Raw genomic sequence first — 26,355 nt, forward strand, 5'->3', positions numbered from 1 at the left:
ACAACAGGTAGTGGCTCTTTTTCTGAATAAAATAATTAAGGGGGCGTGGGAGCGTGACGGTACGAGGCTGCTAGACTTCTGAGCAGCCCATTGACTTGTAATTACCAAACAATGTTTTGGCATTGGCACATCCACACAACATCATGGATGCATGCCGGGTCCAAGCAAGAACATCTGTGATGGAACAGCGGGTACGGGTCTATGTCCTTAACATCAGGACCTACCGTGGAGCTGATCTACCCACTGATCATCGGAGACACTGCTGCTGAACCTGGAGCATGCTACCAAGAGGTGGGCCTTACCACCAGCCCCTCCAAAACGTAGCGCCTGCCTGGGTATGTTGTGTCATCAAACACTCCACCCCCTGAATTCCACATCGGTGGGGTAGTTGTGGAGAGAGTGGAAAGGTTTCCATACCTGGACAGTGTGCTTGTGACCAGCTGGATTACTCGAGCGGCATTATCTTTTCATCGCCTGCATAACGCTGTGTGGAAGCTACCTGGTCTGTCGCTCCACACGAACCTTCGGGTCATCTCTGCCACATCATACCCTGTCTTCTATATGCTTGCGAAACGTGGACCCCCCCTAATGGAACATCTTCGCTGGTTAGAAACATCAGGCTGGCCTGCCTACAATACATTCTGGGTTTAACCAGGATGGATTGTATGAGGAACTCATAAATCCTCGAAATATCTGGACAGTCCAATTGGTGAGCTCCTCTGGCAGGCAAGGCTGCGTTGGCTGGGCCATGTAGCCCGCATGCCCAGCCACCCCATGCCCAAACAGCTTTTGTTCAGCCAGATAGAGGGGGCTAGACGCGTGCAGCACGGGCTAGAGAAGAGATGGAGTGATGTGGTGCGAGAGGATATGGGGCCGAGTGAACTTGCTAATAACTCGTACCAGCAGTGTCAAGATCGGCCTCTGTGGAGGAGGCTCGTGAAGGACGCTGCTACTGGGCTGTTGGAGGCAGACGCCCTCCAACAACAACGGAGGGCGGAGGAACGACGCTCACAACAACGAGCGGAGCGCCGGGTGGCTACAGCACAGCAAGTTGGCACAGTAGGGGGCACAGGTGGTGCATCAGCCAGTCATCTCGGTCAGTCAACCCATGGCACCTGCGTCTGCGCCATGACCTCCTGCCAGCGAGCCTTTGACACTTCACGGAGCATTAAAGTGCACGTAGCCTGGCACAAGCACCGTGGTGACGTCACCACCACTTAGTGGTGAATGACGGTTGTTGTGAATTTGGAGGAGACCCAGGAGCAGTTCGGATAATCCTCACCGCTGATGTTGGCTTTGTGCCCAGGAACTGAGTTCAGAGTTACAGGTTCATAATCCGGTGAGTGACCTAACCAGGAGACCACCACTGCACGCTCCTGGGCACGTCGTTTCGCGCTCATTTTGTTGAACCAGGTGCTGAGAACTACAAGAGGCCAGGGTCCAGTCTCGGTTCGCAAGAGTAAAAAAAAACTGCATCGCACGAGGTGTCGAATATATCGCGATCGTTTATAAACGGTAAATAAAAGCTAAATATTGTATTCCCTTGCAGTGCAAATTGATAATTGACCACATTCATTGAGCCGGTTCAAAGTTCACAATATGCACGTCAAACACACAACTGAAGGGCAATTATTTATTGACAGCGTAATTTGAGTTATTGGTAACGATGTATTGAGGGGTTCATTTAAAACGAGCACTGTTTTCCACCCTTTGTATTTCCAAGGTGGCGCAACTGCTGACGACTTTGGTCCAAGGGCACGGCACATCAGCAGCGTTTTATATTTAAGCATTCTGCTGGTCGGAGGTCTGTTTGACTAAGCCACGTTGTTGGCTGCTGTGTCACGCATGCCGAGGTAAAACTGCCACGATATCGATCTCGAGAACGCAGCACAGGGGAAGGTGATTTATCGCTATTACCCGGCTGTTATTCATGACATTGTTTGCTCAGTGTTTGAGGCGGTTAGCATGTCCACACAGCGCAATGCTTTGTTGGTATGGTTGTTGGCGTTTTCTCATTGTGTCGGCGTGAAAATCGTGCGTTGATACGTTGACGAACCTGGGAGTTTCAACGTACAGGTGAAAGGTTTTTTTTCTTTTTGCCAGGCAGATTTCTTCAGGGACTTTTGAACTTGACTGAAGGTAGTTGTCTTGGCTGCTTTTGAAAACGCTTCTCCAGAGAACTTCATTCTTGATCGTAGGCAATAGTTAGCTCAGGGAATGGCTTTATTTCAGTTCATCATTCCACCGCGGTGAATGCAATAAGTATTGCTTCAGTTGTATAATTCAGTGTGAAGTCAATTTGAATTAAATCATCATAATGATGTACAGGCCTTTGTAAATACACTGCTGGATGTATGTCTCCTCCACGCCATGTCAGTCATGGGATTGTTTGACCATACATCGCTGCGGTGGTCAGTGCAGGCTGATTAAGGGAGGAGGCCCAGGAACGGTTAGCTATCACTGGCCACCATTAGCCATGGTCAGGAGTTGAACAACAGTCGTTGGGTTCATGGTGCAGTATTCTGAGCACCGCACCACCGCTCACTCCCCTCAGAATGTGTTCCTTCTGTTTAAACGAGCAATGGGGTGGCCAAAGCAATCGCTAATCCATCATATCCAATTATGCTCAACCAATGAGCATCAACCATCACGCGAACTCCGGTCATCCTCGCGGCAACTTATGGGCTGGCCATCGAACAAAGACGGTCACTGCATCGCGCGCTTTCAGATGCGCTTCTGCGGCCGTCTGGAACGCTCTTCCTTCCGATATTAGGAAGCCACTGGAGCTCTGCACTTTTAAATATAGATTGAAAACGATTTCTTCAGAACTGCTTTCTGTGTTTAGGTTGTTGTCCTCCCACACCTCCGATTAGCAAAAGAAGTTCAACATACATACGTACAATTCAAACCCTTACAAAGCAAGTACTGGATGGACACTTTGATACTGGCAAAACTGTCCCATAGATGTACAGTATTTTATGTTACCAGGTAAGGCCCACTGAGCTATATAGCTCGTTTTCAGAAGCGACCTGGCCACAAATGATAGCTCAATGAAGTGGCTTATCATGTGGAAGTTTATAGCAGCAACAATACTGAAACGCATGTTTCAAAAAAAAAAACGGAAAACCCGGAGAAAAATCCACGCGACCACTGGTAGAAGACACCGCAATTCGGGGCCGTCCATAAATGACGTCACGCGATTTTGGACGATTTTTGACCCCCCCCCCCTCGTCACACGGCGTCACAAAAAGTCAGACCCCCCCTCAAATATGACGTCACAAAGCTCTGCCCCCCTCCCCTCCCCAAAACCATATTTCCATTTTGAAAATAAAACATTCTTCAAATCGCTTTAAACTATTGTCATTGTAGTGCGCCCCCCCCCTCTCTAGGTGCGTGACGTCATTTATGGACGGCCCCAAACTCCAAATATACAGCAGCAGGCGTCAGGGTCCTCCTGCATTAGCACCTGAGCAACCCGGGGGAGCACTACGGCGTTGCTTCTTCGTGAAGCCCTGGCCCGATTCTAAGGAAGGACACGCAGCTCGTCGGGAAAGTTCCCCGTCTAATTTGACGAGTTGACATTTACGACAGACCTTTGCCCCGCGTGCAACACCAATATGTATTTATTGGGGAAACGCGTCACATATACGCATCATGTATAGTTTATGTTCACACTGTATGTTGTCTGTGCCGACTGAAACCTCCTTCTTACATCGGCCTGGCTTAAGTGATAGTAACAGTCAAGGTTGTCGTTGTTGTTGTTGTTTCTAGATTTGAAGTTTCGTGACTGCAAGGATCTATACTCTTTTGTTTTTTTCGGTAAAGTCACGTACGTAATAAAAAAATAATAAAAATGAAAACAACTAAATAAATTTAGTTGTTTTCATTTTTATTTAGTTGTTTTCATTTTTATTATTTTTACCTACGTGACTTTACCGAACATTGCGTAGGCGATTGTCACATCCTTACAGTCCTAATTGTAGATAGCAGGTAAAGCCGTAGCCCCGTCATTAATTCCTCTTGCAACTGCTGACAGAATGACCTCCACTAGAAGTGGGGTGTTCGAGAGCGGCCCCCCTTCCAGCAGGGGGTATATTTGGTCTACTTCTCCGCTGGTAAGACATCTTGGAAGAATTTAATTCTAGATTTGAAGCTTTCGTGACTGCAAGGATTCATACTCTTAGTTTTTTGGGGTAAAAAATGAAAATTAAAATAAAACAATAAAAATCACGATGTTTCGGAGGCAACACAAGTGTCCGTCATCAGGTGGGACCGTCACAGCCAGATTAGCTGCATCCTTGATTGTCACATCCTTACAGTCCTAATTGTAGATAGCAGGTGCGTATATGTGACGCGTATCCCCAGCTAATCTGGCTGTGACGGTCCCACCTGATGACGGAGACTTGTGTTGCCTCCGAAACGTCGTGATTTTTATTGTTTTATTTTAATTTTAATTTCATTTTTTACCTACGTGACTTTACCGAAAGAACTAAGAGTATGAATCTTGGAAGAAGTGTGGGGGGGGGGGGGGGTGTGGCAGAGGGGGTACCCACCCTTTACCCCACCGCATGCAACCTGCCGATAATCTTCACTGTGGTGAACCTACTGATGCTGTTGGGTGAGCCGAAGTTGGTGGGGGGGTGGGTAGGGAATTTGGTTTACGAAATGTGCCAAATGATTATAATTGTTGCCCTGAAAAAAAGCACATTGTCTTGAGACAAGACACGTCGGTGATGCGATGACTGACGGAACGCTTCTATAAACTATTTACAAATAAAAAAAATACTTATTTTACCAGGGTAAGGCCCAGTGAGCGACCTGGCCACAAGTGTTAGTTCAACGACGTGGCTTATCACAGTGGACATTTGTAGCAGCCAAACACTCTAAACCCACGTTGATGCTTAATGTGGAGGGGAAAAACGGACGACGCGGAGAAAATCCCACGTGACTACCCACGGGTGAGAAAGAACATGAAAACTCGAAATAAACAGGCATCGTCAGGGGTTGGGATCGAACCCACGAACCTCCTCCTGCATACCAGGCGAGGTAGTTAACATCTCACCACCGCGGTGCCCAGCCGAAATGTACATCCACCATGGAGATGGAGCGATGAGATCATGTCACGCGCAGGTGCTTAGTGTACATCGGGAGAGGTCCTCTCGGATCTTTGTCCCAGGGCAAAATGACCCCCTCCCTCCTCACCCCGCTCTGTCTGTACGACCTGCGGGGGGCAGCAGTCATTTACACCGGGAGGGGGGGCTGACCCCCCCCCCCCCCACCCCGCATCTGTGAAACTACTGGAGGTCTGTGGAAAAGAGCTTTATAGCTCATCGGGTTCCTCCAGTAGACATCCTGAGCCAGTGGTCGAATATTCAACGTTTCCACCGCAGCAATAGCCTCTGAAAAGAAAAGAAAGAAAAACCCTCCTCTTGCATGAGCAGCAGGTCCACAATCCCTTGCGCGCACGGATCCTTCTCGCGGCTCTGCGCCGCGTGGCTCAGGTGTGGCGATGCACAGCGCGCTGCTCTGAGCGGCTCTGCGAATAAGAATGCCGAGCCATGGGAGCCCGCTGGCAGCCACCCCAGCGAGGCAGACCGCCGCTTGCCGATCGCTGTTGCGAGCAGAAAGGCCGCGTGCGCCTGCCGGATGGAGAACGAGAGAGTGAGAGAGAGAGAGCCACTCCACCTGCCGTGAAAGCACTGATCGAGGGAGCGAGCGAGGTGGGGGGGGGGGCGAAGACCTGGCTGGCTGTGCGGGTTGCCCGGTGACCGAATGCGTTGTGGTATCAACAAGGGTGCTGATTTTTTTACATCAGCCCAGGGAGGTACTCGCTCGCGTGGGAGGCACTCGCTCACCTGCAAGCTGGGCTGAGTGGTGGACTGCTTTGTGTCTCGGTGGACTGCTTGCTTACATAATGATTTTGATTTAAATGTGTGTGTTCTTAAAGCTGTGCTCGGAAAGAAGGCATCTGTAGAGAGTTCAACTGAGTCGCAGACGTACTCTTTGGAGGCAACACATTTATTAACACCAACACAAGGGGTAACTTGCCCCTTAACAAGATGACAACCTATGGTGGTGACCACCAGGCTAACTGCACTAATTACACCTTAACTAGCTACAACAGACCGGACCACAGCTTGGGTCCCGGTCCACGTGTTGGTGACTCTGTAGGACGTAGAACGTAGGTTTCTTCAGGATAAACAACAGCAGCCGGCCCTCTCGGGGACCCGGCTTCTATCCTTTGCGGCGTGGCTGGCCCCGCCCTTGGCCACGACCACCTTCTAGAATCCTCGAGCAGGATCTCGACCCTGACACGTGACCACCCCTAGCCCCCACTTGAGGGCCCTGTGTAGACTTAACCGGTCACGTGTCCTTCGGGGTCAACCAGAGTGCCACGGCCTATAATAACTCCATTCCCATGGCCGGCACTCTCACACCCTGTCCTATAGGGGTCGGCACTGCACGCAGAGCGCGGTGCCATCCAGCACTGCCAGTCAGCACTCACAGAGCCCTTCTCGGGCCGGTACTGCACCCACATTCTCGTGGTGTCTGCGGTGTGAATACATCGCTCCCCGTGCCTCTCTTGGGCCGGCATTAGACAGTGACATCCGCGATGTCACTGCACATGTATGTATGTACGTTGTATGCATGTTTAACTTCTTTCGCACCGTACGTAGCCAACCATGCTAATCGGAGGTGCGGGGGGAGGGGAAGCACAACAAATTTTACACAAAAAGTTCAGAAGAAATTAGTTTTCAAATTAGTTGTAAAAGTGCATAGCTCCAGTGGCTTCCTCATATCGTTAAGAGAGCGTTCCAGACGGCCGCAGAAGCGCATCTGAAAGCGCGTGATGCAGTGGCCGCCTTAACTTAACGCTGCTGCGAGGATGATCGGAGTTTGCGTGATGGTTTATGCTCCTTGACGAGATTAGCAAGGTGTTGTGGTTCATTCGTGCCAAGCACTTCATGTGCAATTAGTGTTGACCTCACCATGTTTTCGTTCGGCAACGGGAGGCTAATGCAGCTCGGCGATATGTAAAATGTTTACATCATTATCATCATCATCATTATAAAGGTTTCTTTACGAACTCAAACATTTTAAAGAAACACTTGCATGTGAAGTATGGGAATTGACGGCAGGAACTTCTTGACGGGAACACACTTTTTATTAAATCTTTACGTGTCAAAATACAACGTGTAGTCTCCTTTCTTCCGACTTCACACTCCACTACTCTCAGTGTAAACTCTAGGCCTCTGGCTACACACGATACCCTTCACTCGTGTAGACCCTATGCCTCTGGCTACACAATACACTCGACTCGTGTAGACCCTACGTCCCTGGCTACACACACTGCATTCGGCTCGTGTAGACCTTATGCCTCTGGCTACACACACTACACTCGCCTCTGGGTTACAGAGTCCCGGTCCCGTTAGGGACTAGGTACCGCAGGGCCCTAGGTCTTCATCCCCGTCTTCATTCTTCGCTGGTTACACACTGCCCTCACGCCTGTGTGCATCCCCTTTTATAGCCCCTGCTCACGAGAGACGGAGCTGATGCGTACGTCAACGTGAGCCTCGCTCCTTAATGAACCAATCACGACGCACTCTCTCTACGATCCGTTTTCCCCAGCGCGTGTTAACACTCCTCTACCAATCACACCGCGCTGCCACCCGATCACTCCCTCTCAGCACGTCACCGGCCCACAGCCAATCAGTACCCCGTAACCCACGACCCCGCGCTGACCCCTGATCCTCCACCGTCAGCGCGCGTCACCACCTTACACAGCCAATCATTACGCGCTGGCATACGATCTCTAATCCCAGCGCGTATCACCTCTACACATGTAATGGGACTTTTCGAGAATTAATCTCCTGTTGAATTTTGTTTTTGAAATCTAGTCACAATTTGGCACGCATTCTTGTTTTTGTTTACTGATGAAGCAGGGGGCATACAAATTATGTTTTTTTTATTTGGTCAGCTTTGCTTATGTCACTTCAAAACGTGAGCAGAACGAGAGCACGAGAACATCGAGGAATGCTCTTGCAGATCAGAGTGAAGTCTTCCATAGTACAGGTTTTTCTTGGGTTAGATCACGTAAATATATGAATGTGTTGTTCGCCAAAAGCTGCTGCGAATAAGGTTTGTCATGCAAACAGAGCATGCCAATTCGTAACTAGTACAATTCTATTTGCGTGACAAACCTTACTAATTGACTGTGCCGGGTGGTGGTGGGTTTAACGACACATCATGGATGATATTGGTCGCGAAGGCCTACGTCTTAAACAGTGTGAAGTCTGTACACATTTACAAATGTTATAAATTGCTCTCTTCGTTTCCGACAATTTCAAAATCCAGCCAATGGCCTTCTCACTGATGTGGCAGTCTTTAAATATTGAGATGTAGATGTTACGTCAAATGTTTGGATACGTTAGTTCGATTTTTTTTGTTTAATATAAAAAGCCGTTGATCTACCGTAATTTTAAACTGTCGTAGTAGCTGATACTGTACTGTGAATCGACCTAAAGGATTTTATTAGAGTTTAGGATTAATTTTACTCCAGGGAGGATACAGTATTTTGGATTAAATTCCCAGGCCTTGTTAAGTTTTTCACCTTCATACAGTGGATGGAATATAGGCTGATTTCCAATTACTAATCATTGTAGTTAATGTTACAAAAATATGCCTTTCTGGAACTGCAGTGGAAATGGATGTAAAAAATGTAATGGTGGAATGCCTTTGATTCTGGCCGAGTTATAAGGATGGTTTCGGGGAGACTCAGGCACTCTCCAGTGATGGCAGACCACAAGGTCTGGGTGTGCAAGGGACCACTCAAGGGACCACAGACGGAGGGTGTAATGTATGGGCAAAGGAACGGACAAGAATAGATCACTTTCCCTCACCAGAGACATCACTAGCTGCCAACTGGGATATGAAATGCAGTCGTCACAAACGTGTGCTTCAGAATAGCAAAACTGTTGCACGCATTGATAAGTCATCATTACTCAACTGCGTTGGTTCAAGTTAGTTTATTCAGTCGCATAAAGCCTCGTCCTACGTCAAAAAAGCACATCCGTCAATAACATCACGTGCTATGCAGAGCCATTGTCCAAAATGTCACCTGTTGTTGTTTGTTTTCTTTTCAAGGCAGTGATATCAACGATTATGTTGTGTGCTTATTTTGTTTGTGCACCACTGCCAACGGAGCAGCATCTCCACATAACGTGATTCTACATTACGGCAGGCATTGTTCAGACCAATAGTACCAACATCACCATCATCATCTTCATCATCGTCATGAGAAGGCATGGTCTAGTCACTGCTAGATGAAAAAAGCACCACGATGCGTAGGAAGGGAGTCAGACAGGGAGATACTTTTACAAAGGTTATTCACAGCACCACTGTGATATTTTTTTTTCAAATGTTATTGGAGAAACAAAGGCAGAACAACATAATAACCATCTCAGATTTGCTGATAACAAAGTTCTCGTAAATAGCATCGCCTCTTAATTTCCATACAACACCCAACGTACGGCAAGGCGCAGTTTAGGCCCATTGCACGCGCACGCACGCGCGCGCAATCAAAATCGCACGTAAACGCAATTAGAGCCATTAATACAATGACTCGCGCTGAAGAAAGGGCCCTTTGGATGGGCATTGTATTACTCCAGTGGAGCTCACAAATGAATTCCCCCAAGTCAGGCGGAGTTGTGCAAGTGGCTCGCACACTGGGAGCCACGGGGACGTGACGGTGCCTCCCCGCGAGTGCCCGAACAAACCCCAGAGGCACTTCCACTCGTTTTTTTTATATATAATCAGTACCATTGCAAAGACATCAAGGCCGTGAATGGGTACTTGGAATGACATTTGCTGCGCCGGCATGAAATTCCGCAACTTCAAAGCCAGGGGCCTTGCTTTGTCTGTGTTGACACTATTGTGTGCGTGCGTGCGTGGAGCTGAAGATAGGCACTGGGAGCCTGGGGTTGAAACAAAAAAATGAATAATAAGAAAACACCGCGGTGAAATCCCAGCCACTGCTTTCATCGAATCGTGCACATATTTCCCATTTAATCAGACGCATTGTTGTGAGAGGGACACAAATCATGAACGAAAGAGAGCGCGGTGGTGAAACGCTTCTGAAACGATGTTTCAAAAGCGAAAGATCCCGTGTTTGATATTGCCATCATTCTGACCTGCTTGCAACTGGTTTGTCGACGACGCTGCATCATTTGTAATGCTTATACAAGCGGGGCACGGTTTGTCTCTTTTGGCAACCATTGGACCATCGCGCCTTGTAGCCATTTATCGGGTTCATTCTGCCATCCACACAAAGCAATGAAAAGGATTTGAGTGCTAAGAATGTTAATTGCATTAAATATATTTGCCCCTCTTTGAGCAAATGTTCGCAGTTATCCAAAATGCAATGGGACGTAGTGTTGCCCTGTGCCTGATTTAAAAAAGACATATATTCAGTACTGTATAGAGAAACCAACACACGCCAATGAAAGTACAATTCATGACATGAATTCACTGCATGAGCAAAAAACGTATCAATCAAATCTCTGATTTAGCTTGAAATATTATTATTGTTTGTAAATATTTAAAATCTATCAGTCATTGATTTAAGATAACATTATTTAATGCATTCCAAGCGGTACGTTTTCCCACCTGTGTGGGGGTTTTGTTCTTTGCATTTTGTGGAAAATTAAAACATTGAGAGGTTTCTTAAATAAACAATTGTGATTATAGTAGTTTAAAAAATATATATATTCACAGTGTGCTTTTGCCAAACGCGAAGAGTGCTACGTATACAGCCGTTACGTAGGCAAACCCCCATCTACCATGCTGACATTTGGGCATACAATAATGAGCCAATGAAAACCCACAGACGGGGCCTTTTATATATATATAAATGAGCTGAAAGAACATTTTTTTTCTTTCTGGAACTTTATTCAGCATATGTCATTGCTTTGTTTCGCTTTATAAATATCGCCTACTTCGAGTGCGCGGTGTAGAAACTTCTCACGTACAATGCACTTCCCAAGAATAAGTGTGTACGCCGAACAATGCTTTCTATTCTTTGAGAATTTGCGACAACAAAAGAAACCCGTCCAGGTGTCCCCTCGGAAGAACCGGTTCATCATGTGACATATTAAGGGCATGTGCCAAGGCATGGAAGAATAGGGGTAGGGGACAAGACTTCGTCGGCAAAGAGAACACTTTAGAGTCTTGGGTTGTGTTGAACCCCGTGCCAGCAGAAAAAAAAAACCAGCCTGATGAAAGGCAACCTTGTCCAAACGGCTGGAAGGTTGTTACGTCTAATGCACTGCACCGTAATTCCCGAGACCACACATGATGTACTTGTCCAGCGCAAACATAATTTTGCGCAAATTGAAGTCCATATATCGACTGAATGGCTGGGCTCACCGCACATTGGGCAGAGTTTTTTCAAACCGTTGGCAGAATTTTGGCTGATGTTTACTTTTAAGCAAATATTGGGCGAGTATTCAGGAGTGTGGGGGAAAGGGTGGTGTGCGTGCCAGTGGACAATACTGGGCTGTGTGCCGGAATGACGAATCTCTCTCGTAGGTAACTCTACTTTGTACGAGTAGCTGTGGTCGTTAGACACGAATTAAATGCACTTCTTCGCGTGCAGTTGCCACCTCATTGTCGTGCAAAAATTGGAATGAAACAACGCGCATGCTCCCTGTTCATCTCCTATTTAATAACATATCAACTATTTCAACTGCAGCACCTCATATAATTCTTAGAGAAAGCAATTTATACTCATCATTTGGTCTCCATGTCCAAGCATTGTCTGTGCAATCGCTCTCCGTGCCCTCCTGTAAATTTCCTGTCTTCACTTTCCAAAGGCCCCCATGACTACAGTAATGTCTTTTTTTGACCATTTTTATTTAACCAAGTAAGGCCCACTGAGCTATACAGCCCTTTCCAAAAGCGACTTGGCCACGAATGATAGCTCGACTAAGTAGTGGCTCATCGTGTGGAAATTTATAGCAGCCAAATCCTCTAAATGCCACCGGGACCAGTTCCTTATCCGATCGCTCTTTGCAGTGCTCTCTCCACTTCTGTCTGTCCAGTAGTAGTAGGTTTTTACCCTTTTAAACTGGTACAAAACTGACACCTTTATTCAAGGCATCATGTTTGCAATAACCACAACACAAGTAGTCAAAAAAGCAAACAAAAAGAAGCAACTCTGATAATGATAATAATATGCACTGTCCTTGAAGTTGATTGGTACACACCCGAGACGGCTTTCTTTAGAGCCTAGTCCCCATTGGTGTTGGACCAGATGACACCAGAAGGCGTACAACTCAAACACAGTGCAATATCAGAGTATTGAAAGCTCGGGGTAAGCATTTACACTATGAGATCTCTTTTACCAGTGGCAAAATATAGTAGTAGGTTTTTACCCTTTTAATCATTATCAGAGTTGCTTCTTTTTGTTTGCTTTTTTGACTACTTGTGTTGTGGTTATTGCAAACATGATGCCTTGAATAAAGGTGTCAGTTTTGTACCAGTTTAAAATGGTAAAAACCTACTACTATATTTTGCCACTGGTAAAAGAGATCTCATAGTGTTCTGTCTGTCCGTTGCTGACTACAGAAATGGGACTCGGATATTGTCCATCCCGTCCGGTGTTTGACGTTTGGCATCCGAGTGGGACGGCGGTCTTACTCTTGTCACCAATCATCGTGGGTTGAATTATTTACGTGTGTACACTGAATTTTTGAAACCGGTCCAGAGGTTGCTTATGTTGGACCAATACTGTTGAAATTTCGCACTCCCAGAAGGTTCTATGGCTGATGGGATGTATAAACAAAAATGCCTGTATTTTCTATGCGAAGGGGCAGATACATTTATAAAAAGGCGTATGTTATGCTTATTTAGAAATGACTGTTGAAAATGCAACAAGCAATTAGTAAATAATATAAACAATTCTCAATGTATTTTTTTGGAAACAAAAAAAATACATTACAATTATGTTCTTTGGTTATTTCGGTAAAGTCACGTAGATAGAAAAAAAATGAAAATCAAAATAAAGTGAATAAAGCTATCATGACGTTTCGATCGCAACACAAGTGGTGGTCATCAAGCAAACGAGTTAGCCTCTAAAGGCAAACTGTTTATAAAGGTTTGGGGATGGGCGTAGCCCAAGTGTATCAACAGCACCAACAGCATGGGCGGTGCAGCAATGCCAATGCAGCAGCAATGTCAATGCAGCAGCAATGTCAATGTAGTAGCAATGCCAATGCAGCGGCAATGCCAATGCAGCAGCAATGCCAATGCAGCAGCAATGCCAATGCAGCAGCAATGCCAATGCAGCAGCAATGCCAATGCAGCAGCAATGCCAATGCAGCAGCAATGCCAATGCAGCAGCAATGCCAATGCAGCAGCAATGCCAATGCAGCAGCAATATCAATGCAGCGGCAATGCCAATGCAGCAGCAATGCCAATGCAGCAGCAATGCCAATGCAGCGGCAATGGTAATGCAGCAGCAATGCCAATGCAGCAACAATGCCAATGCAGCGGCAATGCCAATGCAGCGGCAATGCCAATGCAGCAGCAATGCCAATGCAGCAGCAATGCCAATGCAGCAGCAATGCCAATGCAGCAGCAATATCAATGCAGCAGCAATGGCAATGCAGCAGCAATGGCAATGCAGCAGCAATGCCAATGCAGCAGCAATGCCAATGCAGCAGCAATGCCAATGCAGCAGCAATGGCAATGCAGCAGCAATGCCAATGCAGCAAGGGGTCACCAATAAATCACTGCACCCCGCTGCACACACCACACTGCTGACGGTGGAAGTTGATCGACAAGAAAACACAAGTCAAGTCATGACCCAAAGTGGTTGATGACTTCATTCCAATGGTTGCTGAGTCTATAACCATCCTCTCGGTTGAAGTTGTGTCTGTGTCGGATGGCTTCATGAACGAATCTTTATTGATAGCCAGTCGGCTTGCAAAGTAGCATCGTCTTAGAAAAATAAATTTCGTGTGAGCCAGCTGCATTAAAATTACAATAATGGTGATAGGAATTTAATTAGGTGCTTAATAAGCAGATGCATAACAACAAATCTATTTAATCTGCAAACGAAAGTGGTCACGTTTATTTTTATTGTGAAAAATGAATACCAAACTCGCCTGCATTTAGGAACTAAATATACATTTCAGTAAATGTACTTTAATGGCAAGTGGGCAAGGCATTGGCTTCCATATTTGGCATTCGTTTCTAACTTTTCTAAAAATGGTGGTACAACGTGTGCCATTAGGGGAAGAATTACCTCGATGTTTTAAGTAAATGAAGTGGCACTGTGAAATAATGATTCGATCCACTGGTATTTATAGGAGGAATAACAACTGAAAATTAATCGTCTGTTATATTCGCCGGAAATTTTTAAAAAATCATCCCGTTAGCACGAAACGTTTTCTCTTGGAGGGGGTTGGCAAACAACGCGATAATTGCCAGCGCAGCCGCGTCGGCGCTATCCGACTCTGCCTGGGTGAGGAGTTTACTTTTCATCTATCAATGCAAGGCTGGCCTGAAAAAGTTGCTCTCAGATTGTTACCCGATTTAATTTTTTTTACGTCTAGAGATATGTCACTGGCCGACCGGTCGCAATTACGCAACTGACACAACAGATTGACGCATTCAGAATGTCCCTTCCTGAGGTTTGTTTTCACTTCCCTGTTATAACGTTTGCTTTTTAATGTCCGTACAAGAATGTCTTTGATGGCGTACGGTTAAGAATGATCAATAAATAAATGTGTTGTTATGCAACTAAACATGCTGTTTTATGTAACCATCTAAAGGAGCACTTGGGTGATTTGACTTTAAATGCTCTGGTTCTTGGACACATTATATTGAGATGAATAGTGGAGCTGTTTACTCTGGTGTGGCACAATGATGAAGTATCATACTTTTTGTGTTATTTATGTGGACGGACATAAATGCGAGGGAAGTGTATTTATTTTTTGCTTATTGTGTTAGTTACATCATCCGAAATGACACTCATGACTTGCGCTGTGTTATGTATCATCCTTTGGTTAGCATTTGAAGTTAACACAATACAAAAGCATGCGTTTACCATAAGTACATCTTCATGAATCACCTTAGCTCAGAGATGGACACTGTATACATAACGGATCAAGATGGGCACCAAATATTTATTGCGAGTATTATTATTTTTGGAGAGACTCTCTGTGTGTCGTTTACTCCGTGAACCATTTGTCCGTTCGAAATGCCGCACTTCGTGGCGGTATTAAATGGAAGAGAATGGCGTTATGGCGACCAGATTGTTTGCAGGCACAGGAAAGTCAATTCACGTCCACAAACTTTTTGAGCCGCATTTATGATGCGGTGCCCTCCCTGAGAAGGGTGAAAGTTGGACCTCTGGCGCCGTGCAAAGGTGGCTGTTGTCGTGCTAAAAGAGAGAACGCTCCAGCAGCTGAGATAGACACGAAGACCTGAGTGGCGAACACTTTAAAAACAAACATAAAACATTGTTTTGTAGGCCTCCGCAAGCGTGTCCCCAAGTTCAAAGAAAACAGAAAAGTAAACTAAACTTAAATTTCGATTTTAAGCGTTCGTGAGTGCAGGGATTCATCTTCTTGGTTCTTTCGGTAAAGTCACGTAGAATGGAAATAATAAAATTATAAAAATAAAACATAATAAAATAATTCTCACGACGTTTCGGCCACAACGCAAGCAGCCGTCCTCAGGTGGAGAACAGGTCTGTCGAGAAGACAGAGCCATTCAGACTCTGTTATTATGTTTATTTGTATTATTTTATTATTTCCATTCTACGTGACTTTACCGAAAGAACCAAGAAGATAAACTAAACTTGTTTTTTTTATTTTATTTTACCAGGTAAGGTCCACTGAGCTAAACAGCTCTTTTTTCAGAAGCGACCTGGTTATCACAGATGATCCCTCGCAGCAAAGCGGCTCATCATGTGTACGTTTCTAGCAGCCAAATAATTTAAGCGCATGTTTCTAATTGTGGAGGGCAAAAAATGGAAGACCCGGAGAAAAATGCATGTGACCACGGGGAGAATATGCAAACTCCATATATATACAGGCGTCAGGGTTGGGATCGAACCCACGGACCTCCTGCATACCAGGCGAGGTAGTTGACATCCATGCCACCGCGGCACCCCCAAAGAAGATGTTATAGAATACAAGATGGTTCCCATAAGCCTGGATACGGTCCAAAAAAAGCCAAAAACGTGTGCGAAGCACAACAATGAATATCTTTCAGATTACGCCGCGTCCCAGCCTTGACTTGTATTCGTAGGGGAAGGCATTTGTGGCGTCACTGAAAGAAGATCCGTGCACTCTGGCTGGATTGCGATTTCACATGCACCCTTTCCCTCCTACCAATCACATTCAGCGTTTGGAAGCCGCATTTTTTTTCCTTGTCTGTATTGTTTCCAATTGCGTTTTTGTTATCGTCTATCATCATCATCTTCGACGTTTATCTATCCACCATCATCATCATCATAGGCTATCCCTGGCAATCGACGATGATCGTCTTCCATAGAAAAGTTGGATTATATATCGGTGGGTCTGACGGTGGCTGAAGAGACCAATGTGGGATCGACAGAAAGAGTGGTGGGTGGAACTGCACCAGTAAGTTGGGCTGCAGGGTCGTGCTGCTTCCGCCGCTCACGCTTGATCTCTTCCTGTGTTCTGTCGTTGGGTTTCAAAATGTTTGGATCCTTGAATTATACCTCTATCTGTCTCTACTGCTCGGTTGAAGGCCTCTCCGAGCCGCCACCATCTCTCACTACGCTGCGAGTTTAGGGAAGTAGCAAAATTCACGTTCGAAGTGGAGTCAGACAACGAGGCACGCTGTCGCCAAACCTATTCACAGCGACATTAGAAGATGTAAAAAAAAAATATTGGAGAAATCAAGGCACATATATATAAACGGAGACAATATTAACTCTCTCACATTTGCTGACAAAATAGTAATTAGTAACAACGCAATTTTTACTTGTGTGTTTATATATATATGTATATTTAAAAAAGGCGTCAGGGTCGGGATCGAGCCCACGACCTCCTGTATAGCAGGTGAGGTAGTTAACATAATTTACGAAAATACTGTTCGCGGCTGGGATCTGAAGTGTGTTGCAAGATTTATCATATTTCCGTAGACAATGACCGATGGCTTGAAGTAGTTGCAACCTTCACGTGGCCCTGCTGTTAAAGCCAGTGGTTTTTGCCAATTGGAACCTCCTGCAAACTCATTGCTGCCACGAAGGTGATCGAACGCCGGCATTCGGGCTCCCGGTCGAAGCAGTAAATGCCCACTGGGAAATAGATTAACTCGGGGACAACAAAGCTTGCCTTGAGAGATCCATTGCCCGGTGGGCATCACAATCATTGCATGTACGTTGAACTTCTTTCACACCGTACGTAGCCAACCGTGCCTCACCTGAAGCTGTTGAATGGATTGTTAAGAAGAAGCTTAAGAAATTAAATAATCTATAATTTGAAATAAATGTTTGTAAATGTTGTGTGTTTACTACTCCAGCACTCTGGTGTGCTGAAGTAGTAACTTATTGGCTGTTGGGTGGTGGTGGGTTGACGACACATTATTATTTACGCAATCTAACCCAAACAAAACATTGCCACGGATAATATTGGTGGAGAAAGCCTACTTCCTGGCAGGTTTACTGACATGAACAAGATGAGAGCGTTCCCGTAAGGTTTTCAGTCAGCTGTACTTTAAAAGCACTGATTCCAACAATATTCATCTGTACTAACCAGTGTGCGACTATCATGATAGCGGCTAGCCAGGGGAGGTGTTCTGTGCAGGCCAGTGACAAGGAGGGCAGCTCACAAGTCTGAACATCTGCTGGCCTGACGTCACTCCAAGGTAAGGACTAAAAGCACCACGTGCCTTTGGGAAATCGCTGCCTCGAAACCCCATGCGGTCACTGCACTTGCAAACATATTACTTCATGGTTTGAACGTCGACTGTGGAAGATGACAGTGACGGATATCCACGGGGGTTGGGGTCGGGGGCGGAGTGAGGCAATTGAGGTCAAAGTAGCTCATTAATGTGAGCGCAATGTATAGATGGGAATCAGCAAGCTCCGATCTCATCCAGCGTATGAAGGGAAACAGTGATCGTGATCAGCCGAAGAGTGGCGGTGGAGTTGCAACGAGCACCCTGCGATCCGGCACCGTGGAGAATTGGTTGCGAATTCCTTCGTGAGCCGCAGCAGCGTTCATTACGCGCTTCGAGCGCCTAGAAGATGTCGAGCAAGTGTCAGTACAGCAAATAGGCTGATGACCTACCTGTAGAGAGTGTTGATAATTTTTATATTGCAATCCATTCGTGTGAATGGTTTTATCCGGGAATTGTAGTTTTTATCAGGCTCATCTTCATCATCACTGTCATCAGTAGCCATGATCGATCCACTGCTGGATGAAGGCATCCTCCATAACCATCAGGGGGAAAAAACTAAGTTGGCTGACTTTCGAATGTCATGGGGCCTGGAATTGCATGTCCTCCTCACTCACATTGTTCAGAACTGGATGGATAGTGGCACGTACCAAACGAAATTAACATGTTTTTTTCATTGCCCTTCCGTCTGTATTTAAGATCTTGAAATATGAATGGATACATTACGAACATGTTAGCGTGAAGTCAGTATTAACACATGCTGAAGTTACTCGTGACGTGACCAGCGGTGGACTGGTAAGCACACTCCGCTGTGAACATGGCGACGATTGTTCGAGTTTCATTCCCAGCCATGGCTGACATTAGTGGCAAATTTGGGGCGCCGAGTTGGCGAGATGTTAACTACCTCGCCTGGTATGCAGGAGGTCGTGGGTTCGATCCCCTCCTGCATAATTGGAGTTTGCTGCATGTTCTCCCCGTGGTCGCGTGGATTTTTCTCCCGGTCCTCCAGCTTTTCTTCAGAAACGTGCTTTGAGAGTATTTGGCCGCTATAAATGTCCACGTGATACGCCACTTCGTTGAGCTATCATTTATGGCACACACACATTTAGAATCAACAGGCGATTGGAGTATTTGGCTGCTGCTATAACTTTGCACACGATAAGCCACATCGTGGAGCAATCATTTTCGATAGCCAGGTCGCTTCTAATAAAGAAGAGTTATACAGCTCAGCGGGCTATACCTGGTAAAATAAAAAATACTTCCCGTTCATAAATGACTAGCTTTACTACCCGGCTTCGCCCGAGACTTGGATTCTTGTCTTGGATTAATACACGGCCTACACAGAGGGTGGGGGGGGGGGGTGACGTCGGCAGGCACACTGCGTGATGCTGCCGCATGCGGGTGACATCACAGATGTGACGTCACCACTCACCTGCCATGCAAAATATTTTCACTATTGCGTACTCCCCCCCCCCACCCCAAAATACAAAAGTTTATTTTTATACTTTTTGCATTGTGTACAGTCTGGAAGCTACCCACATGCCAAATTTGAAGTTTGTTCTCTTTGGTTTTTTCGGTAAAGTCACGTAGGTAAAAAATTAAAATAAATCAAATCACGACGTTTCGGAGGCAACACAAGCTTTCGTCTTCAGGTGGAACCGAAACGTCGTGATTTTATTTATTTGCATTTTTTACCTACGTTACTTTACCGACAAAACCAAAGAGTATGTATCCTTACTGTCACGAAAACTTCAAATCTATAATTCAAGTTTGTTGCATGTCGGGAAGTATGCCAAACATTTTGAACAGACACACATATTCACAAATTTCCCTTTTATATATAGAGAGATATATATAAATAGAAGATATCTGAACGGTGTTTCGTCTCTCACCCCTGTGACCAACCCATACTTGCCAGCAGATCAAAGTCTGGTCAAACCACCACCACAGCCAACGAAGTGCTGGAAGGCGTTCATCCAGCAATGGGTCGACATAGGACCGTGCAATATTTATTAATAACATTATATTGGTGGGAACCTCCTGGTTACACCAGCCCACAGGGGATTATTGTGTCCGTCCGTCATGCATCCAAAAATGGGAGGGGTGGGGCTGGGTGGAAAAGGGAGGGTGAGGCTGGGTGGAGAGGGGAGGGTGGGGAGGGGCTGGGTGGGGAGGGTGGGGAGGGGCTGAGCGGGGAGGGTGGGGAGGGGCTGGGTGAGGAGGGGCTGGGTGGGTGGGGAGGGGCTGGGTGGGGAGGGTGGGGAGGGGTTGGGAGGGGAGGGTGGAGCTGGGTGGGCGGTGGGAGGGGTGGGGCTGGGTGGGGAGGGGCTGGTCACCCCGTGGTGCCCTTATAAAACTCAACGTTTAACCTACGCACGCCGGCTTGTGCCCGCCCTCACAGTCGGGCATATTTGTGGAATACACCACGCCGCCGTTGACCCTGACCATTGACCGAGCAACCCAACGTTCCTTCCAGCTCCCTCCGCAGGAATGTGTTTTTTTATTATTACTACTACAACGTATTGCCGTCACACAGCAGAGTGCATTGGTGGTCAGGTCTGCCACGAGTGCCATGTGGTAAGTCTTATACGAGCTCTCTGTTGACGATGTGTGATGTTCGTTTACTCGATGGCCAGCGCAAAAAGATAAACATAAAGGATGTTTTCTTCTGCGGTTTCGTTGAATCCTCTACTGCGCCGCCGTGTTAATGTGGACACTCGCACTGTGCGGTGTGCACGCCAAATAGAATCAAGTGCTGCATTAACCACACGCAGTGCTGGTGGTAAACATGCAAACAATGCTCTAACAATACTCTTTTGGTAAAGTCATGTAGGTGAAAAAAATTACAAGTAAATGAAAATAACAACAACAAAAATTTCACATACGTGACTTTACCGAAAGAACCAAAGAGTATGGATCCTTGCAGTCACGAAAACTTCAAATCTATATATATAAAATCGTGAATCTGTCTGTCTATCTGTCTGTCTGTGTGTCTGTGTGTCTCCGGACCATACGCATTTTCATTGGACGGCGGTTGCCCCTGGCAACGGCTAGCGACGCCTTCGCCGCTTTCATTGGACCTGCCAACGGCTAGCGACGCCTTCGCCAAGGGCTGCAGTTTCATTGGACGGCGGTTGCCCCTGCCAACCGCTAGCCACGCCTTCGCCACTTTCATAAGCTCCGTAATTAATTAAATAATAAGCATTACACAGTATTGTTGGAGCGCTAGGGGGGGGGGAAGGAACGCCACCCGTACCCTGCCTCTTCCAAGCCGACAATTTTAGGCGAGGCCGCAGGCTTTGCACGCTACTAGGCCTCGACACCCACCACGCCACTCTGAGGTAAATTCATCAAAGTTTTTCCTACTCTTGACTACACCCCCACCACAATGTGTGCTATTAATATTACTTTTAAACCCAACGCGCCAACAATCGATTACTTTAATGTTCACTGTGTAGAGGTGATACGCGCTGGGATTAGAGATCGTATGCCAGCGCGTAATGATTGGCTGTGTAGGTGGTGACGTGCGCTGACGGTGGAGGATCAGGGGTCAGCGCGGGGTCGTGGGTTACGGGGTACTGATTGGCTGTGGACGGGTGACGTGCTGAGAGGGAGTGATCGGGTGGCAGCGCGGTGTGATTGGTGGAGGAGTGTTAACACGCGCTGGGGAAAACGGATCGTAGAGAGAGTGCGTCGTGATTGGTTCATTAAGGAGCGATGCTCACGTTGAAGTACGCATCAGCTCCGCCTCTCGTGAGCAGGGGCTATAAAAGGGGATGCACACAGGCGTGAGAGCAGTGTGTAACCAGCGAAGAATGAAGACGGGGATGAAGACCTAGGGCCCTGCGGTACCTAGTCCCGCTGTCCTAACGGGACCGGGACTCTGTGTAACCCAGAGGCGAGTGTAGTGTGTGTAGCCATAGGCGTAAGGTCTACACGAGCCGAATGCAGTGTATTGTGTAGCCAGGGACATAGGGTCTACACGAGTCGAGTGTATTGTGTAGCCAGGGACATAGGGTCTACACGAGTCGAGTGTATTGTGTAGCCAGAGGCGTAGGGTCTACACGAGTGAAGGGTATCGTGTGTAGCCAGAGGCCTAGAGTTTACACGAGAGTAGTGGAGTGTGAAGTCGGAAGAAAGGAGACTACACGTTGTATTTTGATACGTAAAGATTTAATAAAAGTGTGTTCCCGTCAAGAAGTTCCTGCCGTCAATTCCCATACTTCAACTGGCGTCAGAAGTGAAACGGTCTTCCAAGCATGGATACAAGGAGGAACCGTCGGACCCACGGGATTGACCACTGGGACAACCTCGACGACGCGGGTCAACTGGCATCGGGGGGTGAGGAAGAGGAGTTGCCCACGAGGCAGGATCCGCCGACGGCGCCGGACGAGCCACGGGGGACTGACGCCGTGCTTCGCGAAGCGCACTCCCGTCTGGCGGAGCTGCTGCTCGCCGCCGCGTCCATCTTGGCGGAGATCAGCTCGTCGGGAGGAGCGGGAACGGCGGCCGACGTTCTGCAGGGTCGCCCTGCAGATTCCCGCCAAAACGATTTGGCGATGGCCGCCATTTCATCTGCACCGACTTTTGGCGGGAACGGCCATCACCACGTGGCAGCGGTTCTCCATGCGCGCCCGCTGACGTCACCAACGCGCGCGGCGGACCGCCATCACACACCCGCCGATGGGGCCGCCATCTTACACACCGGCGGGGCGGCAGAGAGGAAGCACGAGGAGGAGGACGACTTCATTTTTCAGCAGCGCCTTCCCACGTTGTCAGCCTTCAAGGCGGAAGGCGGGGATTGGAGCCAATTTCAGCGCAGATTTTTGGCGCATCAGGAGATGTCCGCCTGGTCCGACGCTACGGCACTGCGGGCACTGCCTGCCATGCTGGATGACAACGCGCTCGCGGCCTTCACGTCCGCACGCAGGTCGGACCGCTCCACGCTCAAAGATGCGCTGGCTCTCATGGCCAAGGTCTATGGTCCTCCCTCCGCGTGCCGCCATCATTTTTATGCAAGACGGAAGGCGGACACGGAGACCGTGCTCGCCTACCGCACGGCGTTGCTTGCTCTCGCCGACGCCGCGTTCCCTCGTATGGACGAGGAGGGCCAAGATGCCATGGTTTTGGAGCAGCTGCTCAAGTTGGCGCAGGACCTGGGGGTCCCCATCAACACGGCCGATGAGACCGATATTTCATCCTTACGGGTCGCCACAAGCATACAAGCGCACGAGGTCCTTCAACGTAAACAGGGAGTCGTCTGCAACGCTGCCGTGGCCTCAACTCCGGGCCCAGTTGTCACCGTGCCCCAAATCGTCAGCCCACGAGAGGAGGCGTTCATCGGGGGACGACCGGGGGACTGGAGATCGGGGGGTCGTTCGCCTCTGCGAGCGGCCCGCAAGCTGGAGCAACCGAGATCTCCGACGACTGTCATCACCTGCTATAACTGCGGCTTCCGGGGCCACGTGGCCTCCGGTTGCCGCGCCCCACGTCGGCGCGCCATGGGACCTCGGCTGGATGACGACCAAGGCCCCAAGTCGTCCCTGCAAACCCCGGCAAGTCGCGGCACCTCACATGCTCGGCCCGCATACTCGGCACATATGGGTCGTCGCGTTGCGGCGGGGGAGAGCCGAGTAGAGTTCGGGGATTAGGTTCAGAGAGGGCGATTCGGCCGGGACCGGGGAGACATTAAATGGTCGGAGTTGGGGCACAGAATAGTGGCTGCCTCAGCGGGTTCATCCGTAGTTACCGGATCTATTGATGGGGTCGAGGTCAGGGTGTTAGTGGACACGGGGGCATCGGCGACTATTATATCGGATCTCATTTATAATATTCTCCCTGTACAATGTCGTCCGCTTCTTCCGGTGGATGTGCCATTTTACGCCGCTAACGGGGGATCGTTGGGCATTATCGGTCAGATTAGGGCATCCATTTGCATTGGTGATATCAAATTGTCGGGACCCGTTTTTGTTTCGTCCTCCCTGGCGGTCCCTTGTCTATTGGGCACTGATTTTTTGGCAAAAATGCCCATCAAAATTCTCATTGATCAGCGTTGCATTGAACTACCATCGGGTCGCCGTATTTCATTTTTGACGAGCCCTAATGAAATTCGGACGGCGTGCGCTACCATACAGGCGTTAGCGACACAGACCGTGCACGTGCCCCCGGGTTCACAAATGTTAATTCCCCTCCGGTTGCGGAAGCCATGGGTGAAGGAGGCCTCGGAACAGGGCATGCTTTTGGGTCCTTCTAATAGGGCTGTTGGAGGTCTCGATTTGTCGGTGGCTCACACTTTGGTGGGGGCTGACAGGGATCCGTTTGTGATGGTTTTAAACGCTGGGGCGCGGCCGGCCGTCATTCAGCAGGGCACCGTGCTAGCTCACGCGGCGCGGGTCCCTGCGGAGGAGAGGCTGGTTGCGCAGGCGGATCCGAGTCCCACGAAAAACGTTACATTGAAGGAGGACCTCGATTGGGTTGATTCGCTGTGCGCGGACTCTGACGATTTATCAGCGGTACAGTTTGGTGCGCTGCGCGGGTTGCTCATTGAATTTTCGGATGTCTTCAGTAAACATAAGTATGACATTGGGTGCACGGACCTGCTACGCCACCACATTGAAACGGGCGATGCGGCACCGGTCAGGCAAAATCCCTTCCGACTGAGTCCTGCTGAGAAGGAACATGTTCAGTCGTCAGTTAACGATATGCTAGAAGCCGACATTATTTCGCCTTCCTCCAGTCCTTGGGGAGCGCCTATTGTGCTCGTTAAAAAGCAGGACGGGTCCCTGCGATTTTGCGTCGATTTCCGTCGCCTGAATAAAATCTCTGTGGCCGACGCGTATCCGCTCCCCAGGATGGACGAGTCTCTCGACGCATTGTCTGGTGCGCGATACTTTTCGACTCTTGATTTATTATCCGGATTCTGGCAGTTGCCACTCGACGAAGAGTCTAAGCCTAAGACCGCATTTCGGACTCCAGGGGGCCTGTTTCAGTTTAACCGGTTACCCATGGGACTTCACTCCTCTCCGGCGACGTTTCAGCGTCTTATGGAATTGGTTTTGTCGGGCTTGCAGTGGGATACGTGCCTCATTTACCTTGACGATGTCATTGTTTTCGGTAAAACGTTTGAAGAACACCTCCAGCGATTGAGGGGGGTGTTCTTGCGAATGCGATCGGCTAAATTAAAGTTTAAACCGGCCAAATGCCACCTTTTTCGTAAATCCGTGAGGTACTTGGGTCACATTGTCGACTCTTCGGGGATTTCTACCGATCCTGCGAAGACGGACTGTGTCAGTTCGTGGCCAACGCCCACGTCAGTGTCAGACGTACGCAGTTTCATCGGTTTTGCTTCGTATTATCGCCGATTCGTTGAGCACTTTGCCACCATTGCAAAACCCTTGCACGCTTTAACGGCGAAAGGAGTGAAGTTTTGATGGGGACCGGAGGAGGAGGCTGCATTCTGCTCCCTCCGGGACGCCTTGGTTAGGGCCCCACCCTTGCGCTATCCGGACTTCGCGAGTCCCTTCTTGCTAGACACAGACGCTAGCAACACGGGCATTGGGGGAGTGCTGTCCCAAGTCGTTGGAGGGGTCGAACGAGTGGTCGCCTATGGTAGCAGGGTGTTGTCGCCGGCAGAGCAGCGCTACTGCGTCACCCGTCGCGAACTGCTTGCCATTGTTTTTTTTGTACAACAATTCAGGCCATATCTCTATGGTCGTCATTTCACGGTCCGGACGGACCACGCGGCGCTCCAGTATTCATTGCGGGTCGCCCAGCCCTCGGGCCAATTGTCGCGGTGGTTGGAAGTCCTCCAGGACTATCAGTTCACGACTACGTACCGTAAAGGCTTGCGACACACAAATGCCGATGCCCTGTCGCGGTTGTTGCCTTGTCACAAATGTGCGTGCTTATCGGGATCGGCGCGCTGTAAACCGCCGGTTACGGAAGGTAGGGAGGCGTTGGTTGCGGCCGCGAGCACACCAATTGGGGATGGTCCCGCTACCCCTGGGGGTCAGGACTCGCTGCTCTCAATGTCATTGATTGAGTGGGGCCGTCTCCAAATGGCGGACAGCTCCCTGCTGGCATTGCGCCGCAAGACGGGGTGTTCCGAAGGTAACCACGACCGAACTGGCTCCTACGAGCTTAAGCAAGGCCTATTGATGAGATGGGACAGTTTGTCCCGGCGGCATGCGATTGTGGTGCCTGCTGCTGTGAGGGGGAAGGTTGTCTTGGCCGCACACGAACGCCTCTTGCATTTGGGAGTTAACAAAACGCTTGCCCTGCTTCAGCGTGACTATTATTGGCCGGGAATGGGGGGTGACGTGGTGAACATTCTGAAGGGTTGTGTTGAGTGCGCCAGACGGAAACCACCGCCTGTGCCAGCTAATCCACCGCTGCAATCCATCCAGGTCTCGCGCACTA

The sequence above is a fragment of the Lethenteron reissneri genome, chromosome 23 (genome assembly GCF_015708825.2).
Source record: "Lethenteron reissneri isolate LAM-NWPU_2019-01 chromosome 23, ASM1570882v1, whole genome shotgun sequence".
NCBI classification, from domain to species: Eukaryota; Metazoa; Chordata; class Hyperoartia; order Petromyzontiformes; family Petromyzontidae; genus Lethenteron; species Lethenteron reissneri.